This window comes from Triticum urartu, chromosome 3, assembly GCF_003073215.2.
Source record: "Triticum urartu cultivar G1812 chromosome 3, Tu2.1, whole genome shotgun sequence".
NCBI lineage: Eukaryota > Viridiplantae > Streptophyta > Magnoliopsida > Poales > Poaceae > Triticum > Triticum urartu.
The window spans coordinates 699,568,922-699,593,791 of record NC_053024.1 but is presented as its reverse complement, the minus strand read 5'-3'; the positions used below and the strand labels follow the sequence as shown (position 1 = coordinate 699,593,791).

Genomic DNA, 24,870 nt, shown 5'->3' with positions numbered 1-24,870 from the left:
GGGAGGCGGGCGCGTGGTGGCGCGGGATGCCCTGGCCGCCGTATCTACTAGGGTCGATGGAGAAGATCCCCCGTTGACGCGCAGAAGCAGGAGGGGAAGAGCTTCATCAGGAACTAACGGTAGCAGCATGTCAGGTTCTCCCCGTGGATGCACACCCCCTACAATTTTTTATGGACTTTGCACTTTAGTAATCTAAACGCTCTTATACTAGTTTACGGAGGGAGTAGTTCATAGCAAACCTTTTTGTGATGTGATGCTTAATCGGAGCAAACTTATATCTGGATTTTTATATATCACACTGCAAACTATGCGATGTGATGCTAATTTGACCCAAATTTGTTGCATTGTACACATAGTTATGGCAAACTATGTGATGTGATGCTAATTTGACCAGATTTCGTATGTGCAAAGAAATTCATGGACACGCTTGCATGGTACACCGTATCATAGTGCCAACTGAAACGGAACGACTTCTTAGTCTGAATCTCCTAGCAGTTTTAATGGTGCGATATGGTGGCAAAAGGACAGCAAATGAAAATGCGAATGGAGGGCGGGCAAACATGCCCACGGTTCACAGACACAGCAAATGCTCACAGCTTGCATTGGCAATTATCGACCGAAACAAACACTGGAATATGTGACATGGAACGCTACAACACAGGCCAAATGGCAAATGGTCACTTGCATTTGCCTGTCTATGGAATGGACTGTTTAGCTGTTATTGTTTCCTTGTGATGACTGTTGATGTTAAGCTGGGTAGAATGGTGGTAACAAGGCACTTGTTTCATAGACCGGGGAAAGTTTTTCTTTTTTTTACCGAGAATCGCAACAAGAAAATGACCCCGGTCAATTCACGGCAGGCAGTCCAAACGAGCAGCACACGCCACCCATGACCCCTGCATCAGCCCATCATTCATGTTTACTCAAACATGTGCAGATTCTTCTCCAATTTAATATTCATTTATATTAATAAATCTAGGTTTTCATCTGTTGCGAGATTAGCATCTCTTGCATGTACTTTCTCCGTTCCGAATTATTTGTCGCAGGTATGAATGTATTTAGATGTATTTTAGTTCTAGATACATCCATTTCTGCGAGCCTCGACTGAGCAAGCAAAATAACGATTCTGCTAGCCAACAAGAGAGAAAAATAGGCTTGTGCACTGCTGCAGTGGTGAGAAACAGATTCACCACGATCACGAGCATCAAAATTCAGGAATCACCACTGACAGAAAAGCATCATCAAAATCAAATGGGGAGCGAATATATCAGCAGATCAAACCGGATAAATAGCAGTGGTGAGAAGTATCTACAAGCAGGAGATAGTAATCATCATCATCGTCATCGACAGTAGCAGGCAGATCAGGCCAAGCGGACACGGACAACCAACAAATCGCTAGTGGTAACAGCAGCGGCGCTCTAAACGGATCTACGCGGCGGTACTATGTAGATGTAGAGGAGTAGCCATCGACGGGCGGACGGTCGGGGAAGACGGAGGCGGCCGCTTCAGTGGCGGACGGCGGCGAAGAGGAAGGCGGCGCCGGAGGCGACGAGCGCTGCGGCGAGGGACGGCGCCGCTGCGCCGGCGGCGGACGCGGGGCTGGGGGCCGGGGCCTCCTGCGCGGAGACGACGGAGAAGGCGGCGACCGACAGGACGGCGAGGACGGCCACGGCCCTGGACGCGACGGTGGCCATCGCTTCGGCTGGTGATGCGATCTGCGGCGTGGGGTTGAGTACGAATAGGAGTGGAGAGGATCTCTGTTGTTGGTGGTGTGGGGAAAGGTGCAGGGGTGGAGGGGCTATTTATTTTGCGGAGCCGCGGGAGGTGACAGCTGGCGGGCCTATGGGCGGTTGACACGTCTCGGCGATCTCTCTAGAAACGTCTGCACAGCGAGGGCCAGCCGTTCCGCCTTTTCTTTTGCTTGCGTTGCTTCGGCGCGAAGGCAGCCTGCCAGTTGCGCGCGCACTGGCACTGGCACTGCCCGTCGAGTCGGCCACGCCATGACCAAAAACATGGCCGCCACGTTTCGTCTTTTTCTTCCTCTTGGCAGACGGACACATGGCCTGTTGCTGGCTGCTGCACGGAAATACGACAAACACGGCCAGACTTTCACGCCGGCCGGTCACCAACTAAGGCCAACTCCACCGTGCGACCCTAAACGGACGTCCGGTTTAACCGGATTTTGTCCTTTGAAGCGTCGATGGATTCGTCAATGTCTGCGTTTGTCCAATGGGTTGTGGGTGCGCTTAACGTGTGGGTGCGTCCAACGCGCGGCCGCACCCCAAAACCTGTCTGGGGTGGACGTGAATAAAAAATTTAAAAATTTTAATTGAAATAACTAAAAAGGTAAATAAACGCAGTTAAAAAAACATAAAACATATATAGGGTTTACGGCCACAAAACGGCCCAGTTCAGTCCACTTAAACGGCCTAGTTCATAATTAACATAAAACCAAAAAAAAAGACGCCTCATGCGCGCTCCTGTCGCGTCCGTCGATGCCGTGACCGTCGCCGTCTTCACTGGCGCCGGTGTCGTCGTCGTCGCTGACGAGGTCGATGTATTCCGGCGGCGTCCACAGGTGGGCCGGCGGTCCGTGGTGCACGGGGGCGGCGGGCTGCAAGGTGGCCGGTGGTGCCTGCACCACTTCCTCCCGAGGCGAGGCCTCCCGCTCCGGCGACCGCGGCGGCGTGGGGCACCAGTTCATGGCCCCCAGGGCGGCCTCCATCTGCTCAGCGGAGCACGACCAGCTCCACCCCTGGCCCACCAGGTCAGGGTGCAACGCGGCCACCGGCGGCTCCTCGGGGATGGCGATGTCGCCGGCCGCGGAGAGGGCCATCGTCGTCTCGAGGTCCGCCCATTGGCGATCGTCGTGCGTGTGCATGGAGTCCTCCAGCACACGCGCCATGAGCCGGGCCTCCTCCTCCGCCGTTATGCGAGGAGGCGGGGGTGGCGATGGAGATGGCAACGGCGACGGCGTGGGCGTCAGGCCGCGGACCCGCGTACGCCGAGCGCCTGGGGAGCCGCTCGGGGCAAACGTGGCCGCCGCGGCCCCGTCGACGTGCCGGCGAAGAACGACGCCCGCCGCACGTCGTGCTCATCGCGGAACCACGTGTCCCAAAATGTCGAGTCAGGGGCGTACCTCTCGTCGTGGTAGAGGTCATCCCGGAGGAGGCGGCGGCGGCGCTCGATCTCCTGGCGGCACGCACGGCCGCTCTGCGGGACGGACGGGATCAGCACATGGTCGGCCGACAGATGCCAGTTATTGGGAAGGTGGACGTCGCTCCAGGGCAGCGGCGTCCTCGTCTCCCAATAACGGCGGCAGACGCCCGCCTCGATGTAGTGCCGGTCACGCGAGCCGGCGGCCGTGGGCGCGATGGAGAAGGCGGGCGGCGCGGGCGTCCGACGTGGTGGCGATGGCGACGCGGACTCCTCTTTCTTCACCGAGCCGCGGCGGCGTCCCGACGAGGAACCAGCTTCGCGGTCGTGCTTGCCTTTGCGGCCGTAGTTCAAGAGGCCCATGGATGTGGGCGGCCGGCCGGCGAGTTATTGGCTAGGGTTTGGATTCGACGCTGTCGGGTTTTGAGGAGGCCGCGGGGTGGCGTGGGGCAGTGTGGACGACGACCCGTCCACGCTTCCCACTTAAAGAAGAACGACGACTGTTCGACGTGTGGATGACAGGTGGGGCCGCCCGCTCGTGCGCATTGATGTGGGCGGGTGGAAGGTAGGAGGCCACCTGCCACGCGGTCCCGACACGGACGAGGCGCGCGTCCGTTTAGTGTCTGTCGCGACCCAAATCCAGCGCAAGTTTGCGTTTGAAATGGGTTGGCCCGGACACAAAACGGATAAGATGAGTCCGGACCGTCACACGCTGGGCTGCCTCCTTTGTCCGTTGTATCCAAATGGACGGGACGGGACATGATAGGATCGCACAGTGAAGTTAGCCTAATGCATGCGCCGGTTGACATGTTCCTTGATTGTGCCCGGTATATGCTGGATGCCGCGCTGCCGTTGGAGGGTGTCGCGTCGCGTACGTCGTACGGGATACTAAAAACAATTCGATGCTTCGCTTGCGCATTGTATTCCTACCTACCTTTGATGACTCCACGACGGCTTGTGGCCAAGCCATGCACAGCTGTTGTGTTATGCCTCCGTGCCAAAGCGAAAGCGATATCTTTGTACTACGTGGTTGTGGTTAGGGGAGGGGAAAAGAGAAAGCGAATGAAAGCTGGGAGATGCCGACGTTTACCTTAAACCCGAACCTCGTTCCGGCCAAGCCACAACGCGCCACGCCACAAATCTGTACGTGTGCGGCTCGAATTTCAAATGCACCGGCAAAAGTGACAGCGGAGAACTTAACAATGGCATTGCCAGTAGGTAGGAAATTGCTCTCCATAACTTCAAAAAGATTGGCCCAAGGGCATCTCCAACTCCAATTCAACTTTCACGCTTTGTTGGTCGTCGGTACGATCTTGCGGCAACGGTGGTCTAGGACTCTCGCGCGCCCTTGAGGTGATTTTTTTCCATGACTTGCATTTTCGGACTAGATGGCATCATGTCGTTTGGCCAGGAGGGGCCTCCCACACCAGGTGGCTTGCCCCCTTTCTAATCAAGTGCCCGAGCGCATTGATCACATACTCCTCAACTCTGATTTCACAAGAACAGTTTGGAATGTCATCTTGCAATCATGGGGGGAATGTGGAGTGGATGCCGACGAGCAACGATTTGTGACCGCCGTGGTGCACGGAGTCGAGGGCTTTGCCTACACGACTTAGGAAGGACTACCACACCCTAACGACCCTCATTGCTTGCCAGTTTTGGAAGCACGGGAACGACATTGTTTTCAATAAAGCTTGCCCTTCCGTCGAGGCTGTGATCGCTTGGGTTCAACACGAGGGGAAGAGCTAGCAGTCAGCTGGTTTGTTCAGCAAAGAGGTAGGAGGTAGGCTTGCAAGCTTGTATAGGTGGCGTGTTAGCGAGTAGTTGATTTACCTTTGGGTTGTTTCCCCGTGTTGTAGAACCGTGGATGGGTCTCTTCACCCCCTTCACCTATCAATATATGATACATGTGTGTGAGTATTCTAAAAAAAACTCCAATTTGGACTGGACAAATTGACCACATATATATTCGCGGATAGCACCAATTCGGCTCTCATTTCTTAACATCTGCAGCCGTCTCCCTCATATCCATACTCCCAAATTCATACAATCTCATGCAACGTAGATAAATCTAACACAGACTAGTAAATCATACTTCCTCCATTCCCTTATACAAGGCCACTATGAAAAATATATTTTGCATCTATATAAGACCACTAACACTAATCAAGGCAAAATTTAATGTTGTTTCCTCGTACTACCAACTTGTTTAATACTTGCATGCATGTAGTCATAATGACACTGTGCTACTTTCTTCTCATTCCTTCTTTGCATGCATGTGGACGTATTAATGATCCCGGTTAACGAGAAGAAAAGTTGGCTTGCAAAGCAGTCATTAAGTTTTACCTTGGTACCTGTAATTTACGTTTGTGACCTTGTATAAGAGAATGGAGGGAGTACAACTGGACATAGCATAGCAATCAATGCCCCCCTCCTTGCCGTCTCCGACCAACGGTAGCGGGCGTCGAAGTCGGCGTACGCGTCAGCATATGGAGGGTCGTCATCGTTGCCAGAGGTGCCAGAGGATTCATGTGAGGAGAGAAGTCTGGTCAAACCTCGGGCAACGCAGACCTGCTCCTTGGTGAGGCAGTTTCCACCACTGTCTCCTTGGCTAGCAACTCGGACTCCTCGAGGCCGAGCTGCAATGCTTTTCGCATTTTTGCATCGGCGGCGGTAGGTGCCTGTCTCGGCGGTGGTCAATGATCGACATAGTACGCGACAGACGAGCTTGCCCTCATCGTTGGAATCAGTGGACAGGGCCAACCAACGCTGATCTGCAAAGCCGCAGACGGGGCAGCTGGATCCAGCCCGGGACACCTGCCTTGCACGGCAAGTTGCCCAGGCTCCAACTCTAGGAGCCAACTCCACGCAATTAGAGGTGCTAGGTCCAGCACCAAGCACTGCCCGGGAGGAGCAAGGGGCGGAGGTGTTGGCTTGAATCTGCACGAACCCTACCGGGCCACCAGGACGGGCGTGGACCGCGGCGAGCCGACGCGGTTGGGAGCAGAGATGGAGGAGCCATGTAGGGTAATCGTGGAGGGTGTGGAGCTCAAGTTTCCGCCCCTATCCATCGATGACCAACCGAGGGCCACACCTACACGGATGCCCAGCTCCTCGTCCGACTCTGTCGCGAAGGTGTCCCAATCCAAAAGGTCAACTTCAGAGGAATCATTGTTGCCGGATCCGGCCATGGTCTTGATGGACGGCGGGAAGGAAGAGGACAGGGAGTGGAGCCGTCGAGTGAGATTGCAGCTAGAGTTGGGCCCGAGGTGAAGTTTTTGTGGGATCGGAATGGGCTAGTGCAGGTTGATTCGACCTTGCGGCCACATCAGAGCGCGTCCGGACCGGCCCCCCAAATGGACTGAATATAATGTGTATCAGACAGCCCGGAAAATGGGCTGACTGTAGAGGGTCTGATCTTTTTTTGGACTGTGTCCGGGCTATTCTCCTGGACATATAGGGGAAAGTGAGTCCAGTCGAAGACTTTGTAATTCTCTCTTGATATACCTTAGACTCTTTCTGCAGGAGTGGTTGCAAACTCTGATGTCACTAAACAACTGTCAACTGTTCCTAGTTACAATTCTGCTGGTACAAATTAATTTGTTATTAGCTACGTACCTCATTAGTCACCATCAAAAGAGATTGCCGCGCACGTTACGTTCTTCACATATTTATAATCTTTCGCGGGAATTTTGTGTCCTTTAACTGCTATGGACCTACATAATTTTTTTGTTAATAAGTGTTGCCGCTCGCTGTCCAGCCAACAAATCTGACTTGTTCAAACATTTCAGCATCTCTGTCGCATTGTACTCCACATGCTTAGTGTCAACAATAGTAACCGGCTGCCACATCCGCAAAGCAAATGGAGGCTTCTGTAGGATCCTTCTGTATACAATAAAACTATGAGCCAAAGAAAATTGGTCCTTCAACTACTTCACTAGTACTAGCTTTTTTTTTTGAAAAGGATGATAACCTCCAGCCTCTGCATCAGAATGATGCATTCAGCCATTACTTCACTACTAGCTGCCGCTAGAAAGCTAATCCATGCATGATTGGTGTACACTCCTAACATTTTGAGTATTCACAACTCAACAATGTATTTTATTAATGCGGCTAGTGCAGTACAAGGACAGATAACCGTGATTAACTTCAGCCAGCCAAGTATACAAGAATTATGAACACTGGTTTTCTTTTTTTGGAGGGTTTCTCCTTTTCAATTTTGTTTTATTTCTTTTTTGCTTTTTCATTTTGTATTTACGTTTTAGTGTCTTTTATTTTCTTCTTCATTTCCTTTTTTCTTCTTTGTTTTTTCCTTTTCTTGTTTTCGTGAATATTTTTTTAAATCGTGAACATTTTTTTGTTCAGTGAATTCAAAAAATGTTCAGGAAATTCAGATTTGTTCATCGTATTCAAAATTCTTCACCATAATGTTCATCAAACTCAAAACATGTTCGTCCATTTTTAAAATTCATCCGGGTTAAAAAATGTTGAATTCAGAATTGTTTCTTCAAGTAAAAAAATCTAAAATGTTCAACATAATTTTAAAAAGTCTTTACCAAATTAAGAAAAATGGTCATCCATTTTTAAAAAAGTTCATCCGATTTTTTTTAAAAAAATGTTCTTTTAATTGAAAATTTATTCATCTGACAAAAGATGTTCATCAATATGAAATTCACGAACTTTCTTTGAAATAACGAACATTTGTAAAATTTGTGAACATTATTCGGATTCGGCAACGTTTTAGAATTTTGGAACTTTTTCGAAATCCCGAATTATTTAAGAAAGAAAAAACAAAAAACGAAAACTAAGCGAAACAAGAACATCTGTGGCTGCTACTCTCGTGATTTTTTTCAAGGCCTGCGATTGATTGGGCTTGGGCTTAATTGGGCTGCTATGGAAGCCCAGTCCGGTGGACCGACCGATCCCCGCATCGCCCGCGGTGTCTGGATCGACCCTCGTCTCTATCTCGTCACCCGCTTCGTCTTTCTATCTGGCAGCGAGCGAATGGATAGCCCGCCGCCGCCGCCGCCCACAGCCCCCGCCCCCGCCCCGGCCCTGACCATCTCCTGTACGCCTTATGCGCCGTCCGCGTCTCAGCCTCACGCCCGCCCAGTTCGCCGGCGGCCCCTCTCCCTCGCTGCACGCGAGCAGGCTGCCGATCCCGGATCCAGTGTCGTCCGGGTTTCCTCATCGACGGTGAGATCGGCTTGGTCTTCCTCGCGGCGGAGGCGGGGCGGCACGCCGGCCACGCCTTGGGTCGTGAGCGGCTCGATATCAATCTCATCAAGTACTGGTGCTTTGCAGCCCACTGATGGATCAACGACTAATCTCCCGAGGTACTTAATACTACTCACGTCAGGAGGCACATTTAAAAATTTGAAGTGCAGTTGTTGGCTTATTCCCTGTTTTTTTCTTGCCGCTTGAGCAAATCAAGAGATGTCTACAGTCTACACACATATGTACTCCCTCCATTCCAAAATGAGTGTAGTGTAGTGGCTTTAGTTCAAAACGGAGGGAGTACAATATTTTTTAGTACAAATTTGCATCTCATAGTTAGTCCATCTCTTACACCCATATGTATGTATAACTGTGGATACCTGATACTCTAAATGCCCATTCGGCCAGGTTGATTTGTGTGGACTGAACCTGTTCCTCTAAACCAAGGGGTCCTTCTGGCCCTTCTCCTGCAACTGGCATGCGACATAGCAAATGAGACATCCTTGCAGCTTCAATGGATACAAAGGTTTCACACATAGTTTTTGGTTAATATCTCCATTGTTGTATGTTCAATTGACTGGTGCTCATTGATTCTGCTGTCCTTTCAAATAGTTTGGATCATTTATCATTTTTGGAAATTATAGTAGTTGTATATCCAACATCTATCTGATAAGATACGTATGAACAATTGAGTAATTTCATGTAATTTGGTGTGCTACTTATTTGTATATGCTGTTTCCGGCTGATGCTTTAGCTGTTCGTAATTTTTCTACTAATTTCTTGATAATTCCCTCGCTTTAGTTGATTGTATTTTTTATACAATTTCTTTATAATTCCGACAATTGAAAGTTGGTCATTGCCAGGTTCATTACAGTTTTAGAAAAATAATGTTATGACTGGATGCTACCAGCTTCAACCATTTTACTTAAATTGATCTTCTAGATGAACTTCTGCAGAACCATGTCTGTTTATAGCCAAGATGGTCCAATACTCTATGCTTATCATAGTTGCTTCCTAACGCATTTCCCTTCCATTTACAGGCATACCAATTCCAGAAGATGTGCACAAGGAAGTTAATGTAACAAGCATCTTGAAACTAACTTGTGGTGGCACTTGCTACAAAGGTATCAAACATATTTTCTTTGGGTCAGATTACTGTTTCCAGACTTGTTCATGGTTATATATTATTTATTGTTCATGTATTTAAATTCCTTGAATTTTTTATTTTGTGCAGCAGTGTATACAAGAAAGATGTTTGATCATATTATCTGCTACAGATCTGCATCTGTAGATTATGTCAATGTTCTGGAGCGCACTTGATTATGTGAGGTTGGTAACTCCCTCAATGTGTTCAATCTTTACAAAATTATGAATGTGTTCAATCTGCACAACATTATGGTCTGTAATGATTTGAGCATGTCCTTGACTTTTTGAGACATTGACCTTAATTGAAGGTACCATGGTCTTTTCGGGATCTTTGAATCTTGGAGAAATGCCATGTTGACCATTGCGAGGTGCTGCCTATTTTTATTATTTGGTGATTACAATTACTAAATGTATCATACTTGTTGTAAGATGAACTTCTGGAGAATATATGTCACATATATGAATTATGAAGTGTGTTTTGACAGATATATTGAGGAAATAATGATTCCTAATTTGTTCTCAGATAATTTATATCAGTTTGGACCTAATCATACCATTGGTTTGTAAGACAAGAAATCTGTGACCAATCCAACCACTACAACAAACAAAATTTCTTATCAGCAGGGTTGCTCCTGGACCAATTAATTACCATTTAGAGTGTGCGCGTGCTTAAAATTCGTGTATCAAAGAGTTTGTTCTCAGATATTGCAGAATAGTTCTTATGTGAAGATTGTTTTGATATGTGCCTTCAGCTCTATGCCTTCGTAAAAGTAGGCCAAAATCATATTTCTAACACTTATTAAGGGATGCTATTTTAGTTCATTTTCCATATGCTTATGGAGAATTTCCAATTATGCATTAAATGGTACTGCATAACTTAGTTTATGTATCTGAAACACTTTTGTATGTGCTATATACACACTTTCTCTCATGGTTCAACATGTGAATATTGCTTCAGTAACTTGGTGTCATGCGGAAGGAGGTCCAACTTAGGTGAAGTCTTGTCAAGGGAAAATAATGAATAAGCCGAGCATCAAATCATACAAATCAAAACCAAGCTCCAACCAACTATTTGATTAGTGATATATGTTTGCCACAAATTTAACATATTTTGGGACTAATTTTAGAAATTCCGACCATTCTATTGCCAAAATTGACGGGCGCGCAAAGCGCGCCATCCACGATCTAGTTCTTCATATACTAACCCTCTCCTAAATGATAGATGAGGCATTTGACTTATCTCCGTTATTTTCCTTTCTGCAAATTAGACCAATAGTCTCTTTTAGTCAACTTAAGGGTATGTTGAATATGACAGTTAATGAAGATGGTCATTCTTGCTGTTGAAAGTACACAATCTGACTCATTTTAAAGTTGTACCTTATCTTTATGACAAGACTAAGCTGCTACTTTAGCAAGTGTTTTACTTCAACACAGATTGCTGTAAGACAGAAAGCATTTTTTTGCAATAAAGCAAGCATTGAACGCACTGAAGTGTCCACAGCAGAAGAGCTTGAATTTTTTGCTGACATAAATTTAAGTAACCTTCTCCATGCATATGCTGTTTCTTTCAACCATTTGTATCTAAATATCAATACTCATTTTGAACTATATGCTCAGGCCTACCTTTTTGTTTGATGTTATTGGTGTGGTCTGTGTATAATTGTTAACTTGATTGCGATTTTAGTGATAGCTCGTCACACACTACAGAAATCTATTTTCCATTCTGTAGCTCTATGCTCATCTGCGCCCAGGTGCAGCTATAGCATGGTGAAGTAACACTACAGGTAGAGAAGAAAGAAAGGAAGAATGATGGTAAGAACCACTGAGATACCGAGTCCGGCCAGCCAGAAGAGTGTCAGGAGAGTGTTTCTTCATTGGAAGAGGTGACAAAAATTGTCCTTTAGAGTATATTAGTTGTTTAGCCATCACTGAGATAGACTAACACATACATTTTGTTTTGTTTTGTACTGCACCCTTATAATTTGGCTTTGCTGAATACACTATATTTACTTCATTTCTCTTTTGAGTTAGCAATAATGATCAGTTAACAATGTTTTAGCTGATGATTCAGGACAATATCGGCCGGTTCATTGAGCAGAGTGGTGGGAAGCTCACGAAAACACCCTTTCCAAACAGATTTTCTTTTTCATCATTGTGAAGGTTGATTTTACCTATTTCACTTAGATGGTGACCTCCCTGCACTCCCATTTTTTGCTTTGGATTCTCTTTTAAATGGTGAGCGCTCAGATTCTGAACATTGCCTCTTTAGTACTGTTTTATTATTTTATGAAATTTAAGAAAATATGACCAATGTGATTTTGTTCTCTAAAGACTGGAATTGAATAGTAGGTCCTTTTGGTACTGTCCTATTACGATTTGTGGCTAAGAAATGCATCAGTTCGACTAGGCATTATCATGTATTGTACCGTAGTATCATTTTTGCATAGACTAAATACCTACTTTTGCTGAAGGTTACTTTTCTTAATAAAATTTGGTTCAGGACGCTGTTTTGCCTGTTGTAGTACTTTCAGCATAGATGCAGTAGTGGTCTGCTCCCCAAAGATCTGTAGCTCGTGGATGCAGTGGATGTGGCACAGGGAGCAGATGAAATGGGAATAAGAGGATCCCCTGCACGTGCACAAATTCTTGCTACCTGATGGCTGACGGTGAGGGTGAGCACCGAGTTGCAAACTCGTCTCCCTTCCCTGCAAACTACAGTTCTTGTCAATCAATTAACCAAATCACCATCTTATTTTTCCCTACTTTTCCCTTATTTCTTAGATGCCTCTGACCTGTCTCGAGAAGGTTCGAGCCGCAGGACCATGAGTAGAGCGCACCACCAATTCCTCCAACAGCACAGCTGTTGTACTGGTAGCAGCGACAACAACTCTCCACACAAGCGTCGATGTACCTGATGCCGTGTATGCCTCTTCATCCCTTTAGTCTGCTTGGTTATTCGGTTAGTTGGATACAATATAATATCATCTATTAACCCTTTTGGTTAATTACAATCTCCTGCAGTCACCTGATAGGATTTCATGATTGATTGTTTTGTCATGAAATAGGTTCTGCCGGAGCCAAGGTCCAGCGCATTTTAGTTTTGTGGGATAGACATGTTAGTTCAAATGCCCAACGGGTTTGATGCTGAATTGTTCGTATAATCTTGCACCTATTTTTGTAGTCAAATAATGATTTTTAGATGCATTAGTTAAGAAGACTGATTTTTTTGGAAAGCTTATCATGACATGGATCTTAGTTTTGCTTTACTGCCATGCAGAGGTTGGATGGAGCGTCGAGGAGCTTGATTCTTTTGGTCTTATAGTGACTGCTGAGATATTCGTGGTGCTTGATTCTTCCTATGTATTTGTTTTCTTTTTCATGATTTCCAGTATATTTGTTGTATAAACTGAACCTAATTAACGTGTGTAGTGTAATGATGAAGCACGTGGGGTGTAGATGAGCATGAAATGAGCCAGGGAGAAATATTGCTGGTAAAAAAAAAAGCCTCCCAGGCTGTCCTCGCCAAAATTTACTCCTCCGTCATTGTCGGAGTAAATAACCATGGGTAGCCTAGCCGGCTCCCCCTGGCCCTTCTGAAAAAATTACGAGCCGATTCGGCCCTCAAGAATCCAAGACACAGGGCCGCCTTCCCCTTGCCGGCTGTCTCCAGGCCGGCTATCGGAAGGCGGCCCGACTTCAGCCCTCATGAAGAGAAGCCGGCCGCGAGAAGGCCGACTCCAAGAAGCCGGCTCCAATAAAGCGGTCAAGATCGTACCCTCGAAGTCTGCATCCACATAACGGCGATGTGACGGGGCATGGCTACAGTGAAGCCTGCCACCCTCGAATCCCGGAGCACGCCTGGCACAATGCGCCGTACGGGTGGTCATGAACCGTCCGACGCAGCACTGTTGCCACGTTGACCCTGATGTCATCCACGACGGGCTACCAGTACGGCCCACGGGCGGTGGGCCCCTTCGGGCAGAGAGACACCCGAAGGCGGCCAGACCTCCCCCAGTCGGCCCAAGATAGAGCCGGCTCCCCATAGCCGGCTTGCCACCTCCCTCGAAGAAGACGCCCCATTAAGGAGACAAGACGCGGTGGGGCTATAGTGATCGCCCACCGGGTGGCGGCACTGTAGCCACGCCCACTTCGGCGAAGCCCTCGCCACCAAGATTGAGCAACAGTAACCAGCCGCCGACAAGGCCCTGACAGTGGGGCCTGCCTGTCGACCAAGGAGCCGGCAGTCGGCGGGACCCACTAGCCGGCCGGCCGCAGCAGCCGGCGCAGAAGCCGGAGAGCGTAGACACAGACGACTGAGCCCCGCGCCCAGCCGGATTACCATTGTACCTCCGGGGCATCCATGCAAAGAGAGATCAAGCCCTGCTAGTTTCAGACACCACATAGGGAGGAGAAGAGAGCAAGCCGTGCCCTTCTTCCTCCTCTAGCCAAACAGCTCAAGGAGCACCGTGTAGCTACTTGTTCATGTAGTGACCATACGGAGACCCCGCAGAGCAGCAGTAGGGGTGTTATCTCCACGGAGAGCCCCGAAGCTGGGTAAGATTTGCCGGCGTGCATGTCTTCGCCTCATCCCGTTTCCAGGCACCGGTGACGTCTTACTGGCTTCCATAATGATAAGCCACCCATTGGCATATGTCGCACCTACCACCCGGCATTTGGCGCCCACTATGGGGCCAGGTGCACCGCCGTCCGGAGACCTGTTCTGGACGGGAACCCTCTTCCTCCCCGCGAGCGTAGCCAGCCCAGCACGCCCGATGGCGCTTGCCACGACGTTCTACAAGGCGTCACCAACATCTGTGCGGCGAGCAGCCTCGCCGATCTCCTTGACAAGACTCTCATCTCTGACGAGCTCGCCTTCGACGCGGGCACCGACCACCTCGTCAACCTCCTCGACCAGCTCCACGTCTCCGGCGAGCCTGCCGTGGACTTGGAGTCGGTTGGCTCCATCGATCCGATGTCTGTCGACTCCGACACGGCCTCACTCGACACGTTCCCCACCAACGTCGCGATCTACAACGACCCGCTTCCCCGGGCCGATGGCTGCGACGCTGTCACCACCGAGGTGATGGTCATCGGCCACGGCGGCGCTTCTGACGAGAGCGCCCACGACGCCCCGCCCGCGGCGGTCCACGACTTGTCCATCCCCCTCCCGGCCGATGCCGACGCTGAAGCACTGGAAGCTCGCCGCCTTGCCCTCCTCGCGGAGGGCCGAAAGTTGGTTTCCATGAGACGCCTCGCTGAGGCCCACCGACGCGAGGCCGACCGCGCCGCCTTTGGCACGCCGCCCCCAGGCGGGCCTAGCTGGGCCGGCGTTGTCAGACAGCGCGGCGCTGTCATCGCCGATATGCTAGGAGTCGACCGCCCAGTCTACGCTACTCCACTCGAGAACCTGCACGCCGCCCAGGCGGCTGTAGACGAGCTAGATGGACTGGGGGCCGAAGAACTCCCCCACATGACCCGACGCATCCAGCAGCTGATCGATGCACTCGCGCAGCAGCACGAAGCCGACGCCCGCGCGAAAAGCCCTTCCCCGCACCAAGATCACGACGCGACGTCCCGGATGCCGACTACGGGTAAAACCCGCGCGCGGCGCGAGAAAGAACCGGCTGCCAGCCGAAGCCGAACCCGAATCTCCATCGAGCGAGACACAGAAGGCCACCCCCGGGCCGTGGAGTGGCGGACCAAACTTCGAGACGTCCAGAAGTTTACCGGATGCTTGGCCTCCCTGAACCGCTTCATCAGCCGGCTCGAAGAGAAAGCTCTTCCCCTCTACCGCCTCATGAAGAAGACCAACCACTTCGAGTGGAATGACCAAGCCGATCAAGCTTTTCACGAACTGAAGAAGATGCTGGCCACGCCGCCTATCCTGGCGGCGCCGACTGAGAAAGAGCCCATGCTCCTCTACATTGCCGCAACCAGCCGGGTGGTCAGCACCGTCATCGTGGTCCAACGCCCAGAAGAAGGCCGAGCCCAGCCGGTCCAGAGGCCGGTGTACTATTTGAGCGAGGTGTTGTCTACCTCGAAGCAGAACTACCCGCACTACTAGAAGATGTGCTACGGCGTGTACTTCGCCGCCAAGAAGCTGAAGCCCTACTTCCAAGAGCATCCCATCACGGTTGTATGCACCGCCCCGCTGGCCGAGATCATAGGTAGCCGGGATGCATCCGGCCGGGTGGCGAAATGGGCCATCGAGCTGGCCCCCCTATACGATCTTCTACCAGCCTCGCACCGCCATCAAGTCCCAAGCATTGGCCGACTTCCTCGTCGACTGGGCCGAGACCCAGTACCTACCGCCGGCTCCCGACTCCACTCATTGGCGCATGCACTTCGATGGGTCCAAGATGCGCACCGGCTTGGGAGCCGGCGTCATCTTGACCTCTCCCAAAGGCGACAAGCTCAGATACACGCTGCAAATTCACTTTGCCGCCTCCAACAACGTGGCCGAGTACGAGGCGCTCATACACGGGCTCCGGCTTGCCAAAGAACTCGGCATTCGCCGGATCCTATGTTATGGCGACTCGGACTTGGTGGTCCAGCAATCATCCGGCGACTGAGATGCCAAGGACGCAAATATGGCAAGCTACCGCTTCCTCGTTCAGCAGATCAGTGGGTATTTTGAAGGATGCGAGTTCCTTCACGTACCACGAGCCGACAACGAGCCAGCTGATGCCCTGGCTCGAATAGGCTCCACTCGGCAAGCAATACCAACCGGTGTCGCTCTACAACGCCTCCTCAAGCCGTCTATCAAGCCGTCTCCAGAATCCGATTCCATCTTCGTGCCGCCTGACCCCGACGCAGCCGGCTCGAAGAACCAAGCAGGTGACCTGGGCACTTCGATAGTCGGCCAGGGGGTATCAGCAGGCGGCTCGGGGACTTCCGTAGTTACGCCCGACCAGGGGACTGCCTCACCCGGCTCGGGGACTGCGGTAGTCGGCCCGGAGACTACACCAACACAACAGGCGGCGGCCGACTCCAGCATTTCACCGCCCAGCCCGCCCGCCCTGGTCGCAGTAGCCGTTTTGGCAATAGAAGAAGTCGCAGCTCCGTCATGGGCTCAATCCATCCTCAACTTCCTAATAAACCAATATCTGCCGGCTGACGAAGTAGAGGCAAGACAAGTCCAACGCCGAGCCGGAGCATACACAATCATCAACAGAGAACTCGTCAAGTGTAGTGTCACTGGAGTCCTCCAGCGATGCGTTGAGCAAGAGAAGGGCATTGCAATCCTTAGAGGCATCCACCAAGGAGAATGCGGCCACCATGCGGCCTCAAGATCACTCGTCGCCAAAGCCTTTCGCCATGGTTTCTTTTGGCCGACTGCTTTGGATGACGCCAAGGAGTTAGTTAAACATTGCAAAGGGTGCCAACTCTTCAGCTCCAAGCAACACATGCTGGCTTCAGCACTCAAGACCATTCCCCTCACTTGGCCCTTCGTTGTTTGGGGACTGGACATGGTGGGCCCATTCAAGACGGCGCGCGGCGGCATGACACATCTGCTTGTCGCCGTGGACAAATTCACCAAATGGGTTGAGGCAAAGCCGATCAAGAAGCTGAATGGGCCGACTGCCGTGACATTTATCGCAGATATAACAACTCGGTACGGCGTGCCACGCAGCATCATCACCGACAATGGCATGAATTTCGCCAAGGGAGCCTTGGCACGTTTCTGCGCGACGCAAGGCATCCGGTTGGACCTAGCGTCCGTCGCCCACCCGCAGTCAAACGGCCAGGTCGAGCGAGCCAACGGCCTCATCCTTTCCGGCATCAAGCCCCGACTGATCGTACCACTGGAGCGTTCAGCCAGCTGTTGGCTCGATGAGCTGCCGGCTATCCTCTGGAGTCTGCGCACTACACCAAACAAGTCAACCGGCTTCACTCCTTTCTTCCTCGTATATGGTGCCGAGGCGGTCATCCCAACTGACACCGAGTTCGACTCGCCTCGGGTAACCATGTACACGGAAGCCGAGGCCAAGGAAGCACGAGAAGACGGCGTCGACCTGCTGGAAGAAGGCCGGCTGTTAGCCCTCAGCCGGTCCGCCATCTATCAGCAGGGCCTGCGCCGCTACCACAGCCGGAAGGTCAAGCCAAGATCCTTCCAAGAGGGCGATCTTGTGCTCCGGCTGATCCAGCGAACAGCCGGCCAGCATAAGCTCTCGACCTCTTGGGAGGGCCCCTTCGTCATCAGCAGAGCCTTAGGCAACGACTCCTACTACCTGATCGACGCGCAGAAGCCGAAGGCACGAAAGAGAGACGACTCCGGCAAGGAGTCGGAACGACCATGGAACGCCAACCTCCTCCGAAGGTTTTACAGTTGAAATGCAGTATGTATCACGCTAACTTTTGTACTAAGTACGAGATAATAGGCCCCCCCAGGAGAGCTCGGGGACTGCCATCTTTTGTCTATGAATGAAAAGTATCATGCTTATGGCCTTGTCATTGCATTCACTTTTTTCCGTCCGGCACCGGGTTCGACTAGTCGGCCCGGGGACTGGCCGCCTGGAGTTATATTAGAAGTCCTACCCGCAGTCAGACAAGTAGTGTGCCGGCTCCCAAGCCTTCTCTTGTCAAAAGTCGCAGTTCGAAGAACCGGCTGTCCGGCTGGCAAGAGTTAAGGGCAGGAACGGGTGCCCACACGAAAAACGGCTAGGGACTAACGGACTAATATAACAAAAGCCGATTTTTCTCCCACCGCCGACCGGCTACCAGAGTAGCCGGCCGGCCGGCTTCCATTCACCTCGCTCCAATCTAAGAAAGCTCGAGTACTTGCCTTCCCAGAAGGGGAAGGCGGCAAAGGAAACAGCCTAAGGATAAAAAGCATACATGAATGGAAACCAAACACGCAATAATATTTACATAAAAGACCTTCAAAAGGCCAGCATTCAATATAGTTCGAATACACCCCCAGTGGGTGAAACTGCGCAAATTTAATAAAGTTGTTCAAAAGGCAACAAGCAGGAAAAAACAAGAACGGCAGACTAAGCCAAGGGAGCGACTGGCGAGTCGGGCAGGTCGGTGGAGACGGCAGTGACGGCTGGAGGAGTGGCCGGCTGGCGAACCTCGGCATGATCACCGCCTCCCGCAGAGGGCGCGCTAACACGCGCCTCGTTGCTGGAGGCACGATCAGGCTGAGGCTGGCTGGCCGCTTCACCGGCCGGCTCAACGTCTTCGCCCTCCTCTCCTTCGTCGTCTTCGCCTTCATCGCTGGAGGCGATTTCCTCTGCCGAGTCTTCACCCGCTGCCGGGTCCAGCCCAAACCACTCCTCCGGCTGGGCAACGCCGTCGTCATTGATCTCAGGAGCGAAGACGCTGATGTCAGTACACTCGGCGATCGTCGAAGCGCGCTGAGCGATAGCCGACCGCACCTCCTCCAGCTCTTCATCGGCCTCTAGCCGCCAGGTGCGCAGCTGGTCCAGGTTCAGCCCCGGATACCAAGCTCGGACGAACTCCAACGCCCGCCCAGCTCCAAGCCGGGCCGCTGATGCTTTCCAAGCCTCGAAGCGGCCAACCGCAACTTCCAGCCAGTCGGCAGTCCGACTTGGGGTGTGGGGAATCATCTCGCTTGGCCAGAGGGCGGCCAACACATGTGCCCCGGCGCGCTGGAGGCGGCGGAGCATACGATGAGCCGGCTGCAGCCGCGCTTGGACCGCCAAAGAGTTGCTCCTCAAGCGTCCGACTCGCGTCCGGCGCGATGTCGGCCCCCGCCTGATGGCGCGCTTCGCGATGGGCCTCGATGGTTTGGGTAGCGAAGACGGAGTAGCCGGAAAAGTAGTCTGCACAGAGAATAAAAAGCAGCACAAGTCAGAACACAAATCAGGCGGCAAGGGGCATGCAAGGAGCAAGGAAGACGGCTTACCATTGATCAAATACTCAATACGGCTGAAGCCTTCATTCAGCGCTTGCCTGGTCTCGGCCCAGCCCGCCGCTTCGGTCTCAAACTCGGCCTTCAGGGCGGTTTCGTTATCCTGCGCCTTCTTTAGGGCCGCCTTGTGGCTCTCCTCCTGGTCAGCCAGCTTCTTGGCCAGGCGGTCACGCTCCAGGACCAAGGCGTCATACTCAGTTTTCTTGGCGCGAAGGGCGGCCTGCGCCCCGCTGAGCTGCTCCCTCAGGTCGGCATTGGCTCCTGCAAGCATGAAGACAAAGGAAAAATTAATAAGGGGAAGTCGTCAAGGAAGATCCGACCCGGCTGCTCAGCAGTCGGCCCGAATCTCGGGGACTACACCCAGTGGGTGTGCTGACGCGCCCCCACAGGAGATGAACGAGACAAACACGCACTCCGGCTGCTGGTCAGGTCCTCAGTTCTCCGGCCCAGCTCCTGAGCCTGGGAGTTGAAGGCAGCTGCGCGAAGGTTATGATACTCCTGGAAGATTATACAGGAGGCAAGGATAAGTTAAGTTGTCAGAACCTAGTAAGTTCCACTCGGGGACTACACCCAGTGGGTGCGCTGACGCGCCCCTACGGAAGAAATCGAAAGAGCAAAATAACCAAGGACAGAAGACTCACCCGAATGACTGCCCGCGTCGAGAGAAACTCTTGAGTGCATCGCTGCAGCGAGGCGGCCTGAGCTTGAAGCCGGTTCCGGACCTCCTGGGCCGCCGCGTTCAGCTCGCCCGTCCCCCCGCTGGGAGTCCACTCAGACGCGCTGACGCTGGCCGCCTCCAGGGCCTCCGCCGTCTGGCTGGCGCCCGCTGCTCGGTGCGGTTCCGGCGCAGAGGCGCCACCCCCTGCGCGCCGGCGCAATGCCGGCTGCACCTCGAGGCCGGCCCCTGCCGCCGGCTCGCACCTGGACGGCTGCTCTGGCGCCGCAGCTGATCACGGGGTCCTCTCGCCTCTCCATCACCGGCGGGCCTTGGTCGACCTCCTCCGACGGGGGCACGGGAACGTCGGGGGCCACGGCGCGGAGGGGAACAACGAGCAGCGGAGGCCGGTTGTGCGAGGCCTCCGCCTCCGTCTCCGCGGCTGCCGCCTTCGCCCGGGCCTTGGCCGCCGCGTCGGCCTGCTCCTTCGTCGCCTGGGCGGTCCTTCGCTCCGCCGCCTCCCACTCCTCCCGCGCCTCCCGCGCGTTCCGCTCCGTGGCCTCCTTAAGGTCGGTGCGGGGATCCACGCGGCGGGAGCTTGAAGACCCTCCAGTCGGCCCGACTACGGAGCCGCTAGGACCTCGCTCGAGAGAAAGCGGTGCCCTGTTCGGCAAGAAAAGAAAGGTTTAGAAGAGTTTCGGATGAAGAAGACAAAAAATATATACGCAAGACATTCGACGACTTACGCAGAGATCGCCTGCGGCTGCTTCACCGCCTTGCGGAAGCGGGCCGCCTTCGCGGCCGCCTCATCCCACTTGGTCGCCGCCGTAAAGGCCTTGGATTTTTTCGGCCGGCTGCCGAAGAAGGTTGACGCGGCCCGGCGCTTCTGCGCGCCGCCACGGGCAGCCGGCACGGCAGACGAGCTTGTGCCTTGATGATCGGGCGCCGGCTGGCGGTGCGGGGCGACTTCGACCTCGTCGTCATCCGGCCAGTCCTCGAAGATGGCTCCGAGTCCCGCGCCTCCGGCCTCGTCGCCTTTCCCCACGATGGCGTCTTCCATGGCGGCCGCTCCCAGGTCCGGATCGTCGGCTTTGTCCACCGTGCGGTCGGGGAGGAGCTGGCGTTCTACCCCCGCGGCCCCGGCTATCGGCGGGAGAAGAGGGTTCTGCAAAAGGCAAACCAATTGATCAAGAGTCGGCTATCATGAGGCCGGCTACAAAAAAGGAAGAAAAGAAGAAAGAACTTACGACAAGCGGAGGGTTGGCGCGGGAATACGGCTCCTTGCCGTATCGCCAATCCTCGACGAGCTTGCAGTTGGAGATATAATTCACCATGTAAGACACCTCTGCGTGAGGCATCTCCCTGGTGCTCAGCCGGCATGGGTCGAAGCGGCCGCTCATTTGGCAGATCATGTGAGGCCGGCCTTGGAGCGGAAGAAACCGGCGCTCCACGAAGGCGGCCACCAAGTCGGCTCCGGTCAGGCGCTCCGACTGGATCATCACCCGAAGCCGGGAGACGGCTGCGTTCCCGGCCTGAGACAGCGACCTGGCCCGGTAGCTCCACGAAGGCTACCTCCCGGCCGGCGGGCCGGCTATGTAATCCGACAGGTTGACGTAGTCGCCTTGCTGGGCGACGTTCTTCACGTAGAAATAAGACTTCTGCCAAAGCTTCACCGACTGGATCAGCGGAATGGACGAGAACGGATTGTTCTCGCTCGCCCGCCTCATGGCAATGAAGGCTTCGCAGGGGGCGGGCACGCCCGCGACGACGGTGCCAAGCTTGCTTTGGAAGAACTCCCCCCAGAGCTCGAGCGTGGGGAGAACTCCAAAAAAGCCCTCGCACAGGGTGACGAAGGCCGACAGCAGCATCACCGCGTTGGGCGTGAGGTGATGCGGCTGGAGGTGGTAGAACTCGAGGGAGGCTCGAAGGAATCCGCTCGCCGGGAGGCCGAAGCCGCGCAGGCAGTGCGAGCGGAAGATCACTCGCTCGCCCTCCTCCGGTGCCGGCGAAATCTCCCTCGCCGGCGCTTGACGAACCCGCACAAGAATCTCGCCGGGCAGACGCCGCGTCCGGCGGAGGAACTCGACGTGGTCCTTGTGGACGTCGGAGCCATCCCACGAGCTCGACAGCGCCATGGGAGCGATGCGGCGGGGAGCAAGATGAAGCGACGGCGAAACGGCGCGGCAAAGGATTGCTGCGGCGGGGAGCAAGATGAAGCGACGGCGGAACGGCGCGGCAAAGAGTTGCTGCGGCGAAGAGAAGAAGAAGGAGGGCGAGAAGGGGCGGAGTGAGGGAGAGCGCGCGAGCCTCTGCCGCTCCCCCTCCTCCTACTACTTATAGACCGCGCGGCGGAGCCGAGGAGGCGCGGCGTGGGGGAACGTGGGGATCAACTGCGTCCACTCCCCCACGTCCCGCGATTATTGTGCCTTGATGGCAGAATAAAACCACCGCGGGAAGGTGAGCGGTCCATGTGGGCCGCAGAAGATCCGTGCTCGGACCGAGGCCTGCGAGTGGCGGGCCCGGGCCTGCGGCGGCGTCCCGTCACGCGCGTGCGTTGGCAGGATTTTCTCGCCACGTGGCCCGCGTTCCCGCCTACGAGAAACGGAGCTTTTCCGAAGACGGCGCGCACGAGCAAAGCCGGCCCCTCGGGATAGGAAGCTGACCTAGTTTCTCGTCCCTTTGTCAGCCTCGAAGCTCGATCAGCTTCGGGGACTACTGTCGGAGTAAATAACCATGGGTAGCCTAGCCGGCTCCCCTGGCCCTTCTAAAAAAATTACGAGTCGATTCGGCCCTCAAGAATCCAAGACACAGGGCCGCCTTCCCCTTGCCGGCTGTCTCCAGGCCGGCTATCGGAAGGCGGCCCGACTTCAGCCCTCATGAAGAGAAGCCGTGGGAGAGCCGGCTCCGAGAAGCCGGCCGCGAGAAGGCCGACTCCAAGAAGCCGGCTCCAATAAAGCGGTCAAGATCGTACCCTCGAAGTCTGCATCCACATAACGGCGATGTGACGGGGCATGGCTACAGTGAAGCCTGCCACCCTCGAATCCCAGAGCACGCCTGGCACAGTGCTTCGTATGGGTGGCCATGACCCGTCCGGCGCAGCACTGTTGCCACGTTGACTCTGATGTCATCCACGACGGGCTACCAGTACGGCCCACGGGCGGTGGGCCCCTTCGGGCAGAGAGACACCCGAAGGTGGCCAGACCTCCCCCAGTCGGCCCAAGATAGAGCCGGCTCCCCACAGCCGGCTTGCCACCTCCCTCGAAGAAGACGCCCCATTAAGGAGACAAGACGCGGTGGGGCTACAGTGATCGCCCACCGGGCGGCGGCACTGTAGCCACGCCCACTTCGGCGAAGCTCTCGCCACCAAGATTGAGCAACAGTAACCAGCCGCCGACAAGGCCCTGACAGTGGGGCCTGCCTGTCGACCAAGGAGCCGGCAGCCGGCGCAGAAGCCGGAGAGCGTAGACACAGACGGCTGGGCCCCGCGCCCAGCCGGATTACCATTGTACCCCCGGGGGGTAGGCCTATATAAACCCCCTGGGGCATGCATGCAAAGAGTGATCAAGCCCTGCTAGTTTCAGACACCACATAGGGAGGAGAAGAGAGCAAGCCGTGCCCTTCTTCCTCCTCTAGCCAAACAGCTCAAGGAGCACCGTGTAGCTACTTGTTCATCTAGTGACCATGCGGAGACCCCGTAGAGCACCAGTAGGGGTGTTATCTCCACGGAGAGCCCCGAAGCTGGGTAAGATTCGCCGGCGTGCATGCCTTCGCCTCATCCCGTTTCCAGGCATCGGCGACGTCTTACTGGCTCCCACAATGATAAGCCATCCGTTGGCATATGTCGCACCTACCACCCAACAGTCATCCGATTTGGTTAAACATTCCTTTATTGACCCCTGGCTGCGTCAACTGGTGGACGCCGACGGCTGCCCAATGACCATCAACACATATGAGCTTGCTTTAACCGGGGGTGAGGCCTTGCTTCTTCCGCAGTTTTCTTGTCTTCTTTTGTGTGGATTTGCAGCTAGCAAAATAGGAAGTTCATGGTGGGTCGGTTTTCTTCTCTTCTTTATTGGCCCCTGTTTATTTAATTTATTTAGGTGTATGGACAGGGCCCAAAGTATAACCATCATATTTCTAGGCAGGGACGGAGCCAGTATTCTAACATAGGGGTGTGTAAACTTATAAGAAGATGATGGAGAGACACAGTGGCCTAGTTTTTTTAGTGGGACAATAGCCTATTTTGATGAACCATATGTCCATCCTAATAATCAAGCAAAGAAAATTGGCGCAATTTCAATCAGAAGTTTTCATAAAGCAAATTCTGAAAGCAATTCGGATGTAACTAAATCGTTCAACTAGAGAGACGGATAACCAATGCAAAACCATGTCTCACGGTTAATATATTTTTTTGTAGTTTATTTATAGAGATGAAATCTTGTACTCCTACTTGGGCTCTACCTACTTGTAAAGGCACAAGTTAATCTAATCTCAAAACGTCAGCCATCCATCGACAAAGTAATTGAGAAGAAGAGAAAGTAATCTAACCATTTTTCCATGCCTAGCCTAGTTGCCCCTCATGTTGTGCATGGTCTTGATTTCCTTCCCCTTGAGCAATTCTAGACTGGACTAAAGATTGGAAGCTCCATGTGGGTGGATCATGAACTACTCTAGACGGTTCCCCTCCCCAATAGCAGCAAAGGCCTTCACGTTGTGCGTAGCAGCCACCAACATAGCCACGATCTGATCTGACCTAGGCATGCGTGCGTGCGTTCCCCATTGCTTTGTACAATAGCCTATTTTTTTGTGTGACGTACAC

The 24,870-nt window shown here is 53.2% G+C and overlaps 1 long non-coding RNA gene across 18 annotated transcripts; it reads left to right on the top strand.

Annotated features, from left to right (window-relative positions):
- The first annotated feature begins 8,117 nt into the window (after positions 1 to 8,117).
- On the top strand, positions 8,118 to 13,057 carry LOC125546007. Of its 18 annotated transcripts, none has more exons than XR_007300407.1 (10): positions 8,118 to 8,492; positions 8,782 to 8,899; positions 9,414 to 9,497; positions 9,608 to 9,702; positions 9,828 to 11,402; positions 11,591 to 12,191; positions 12,301 to 12,440; positions 12,585 to 12,634; positions 12,797 to 12,861; positions 12,949 to 13,057. It is a non-coding gene; the product is annotated as an uncharacterized LOC125546007 (long non-coding RNA). The 18 variants fall into 18 exon arrangements; XR_007300410.1 differs by having other exon boundaries at positions 12,585 to 12,670; XR_007300412.1 differs by lacking the exon at positions 12,585 to 12,634.
- Positions 13,058 to 24,870: the final 11,813 nt, after the last annotated feature.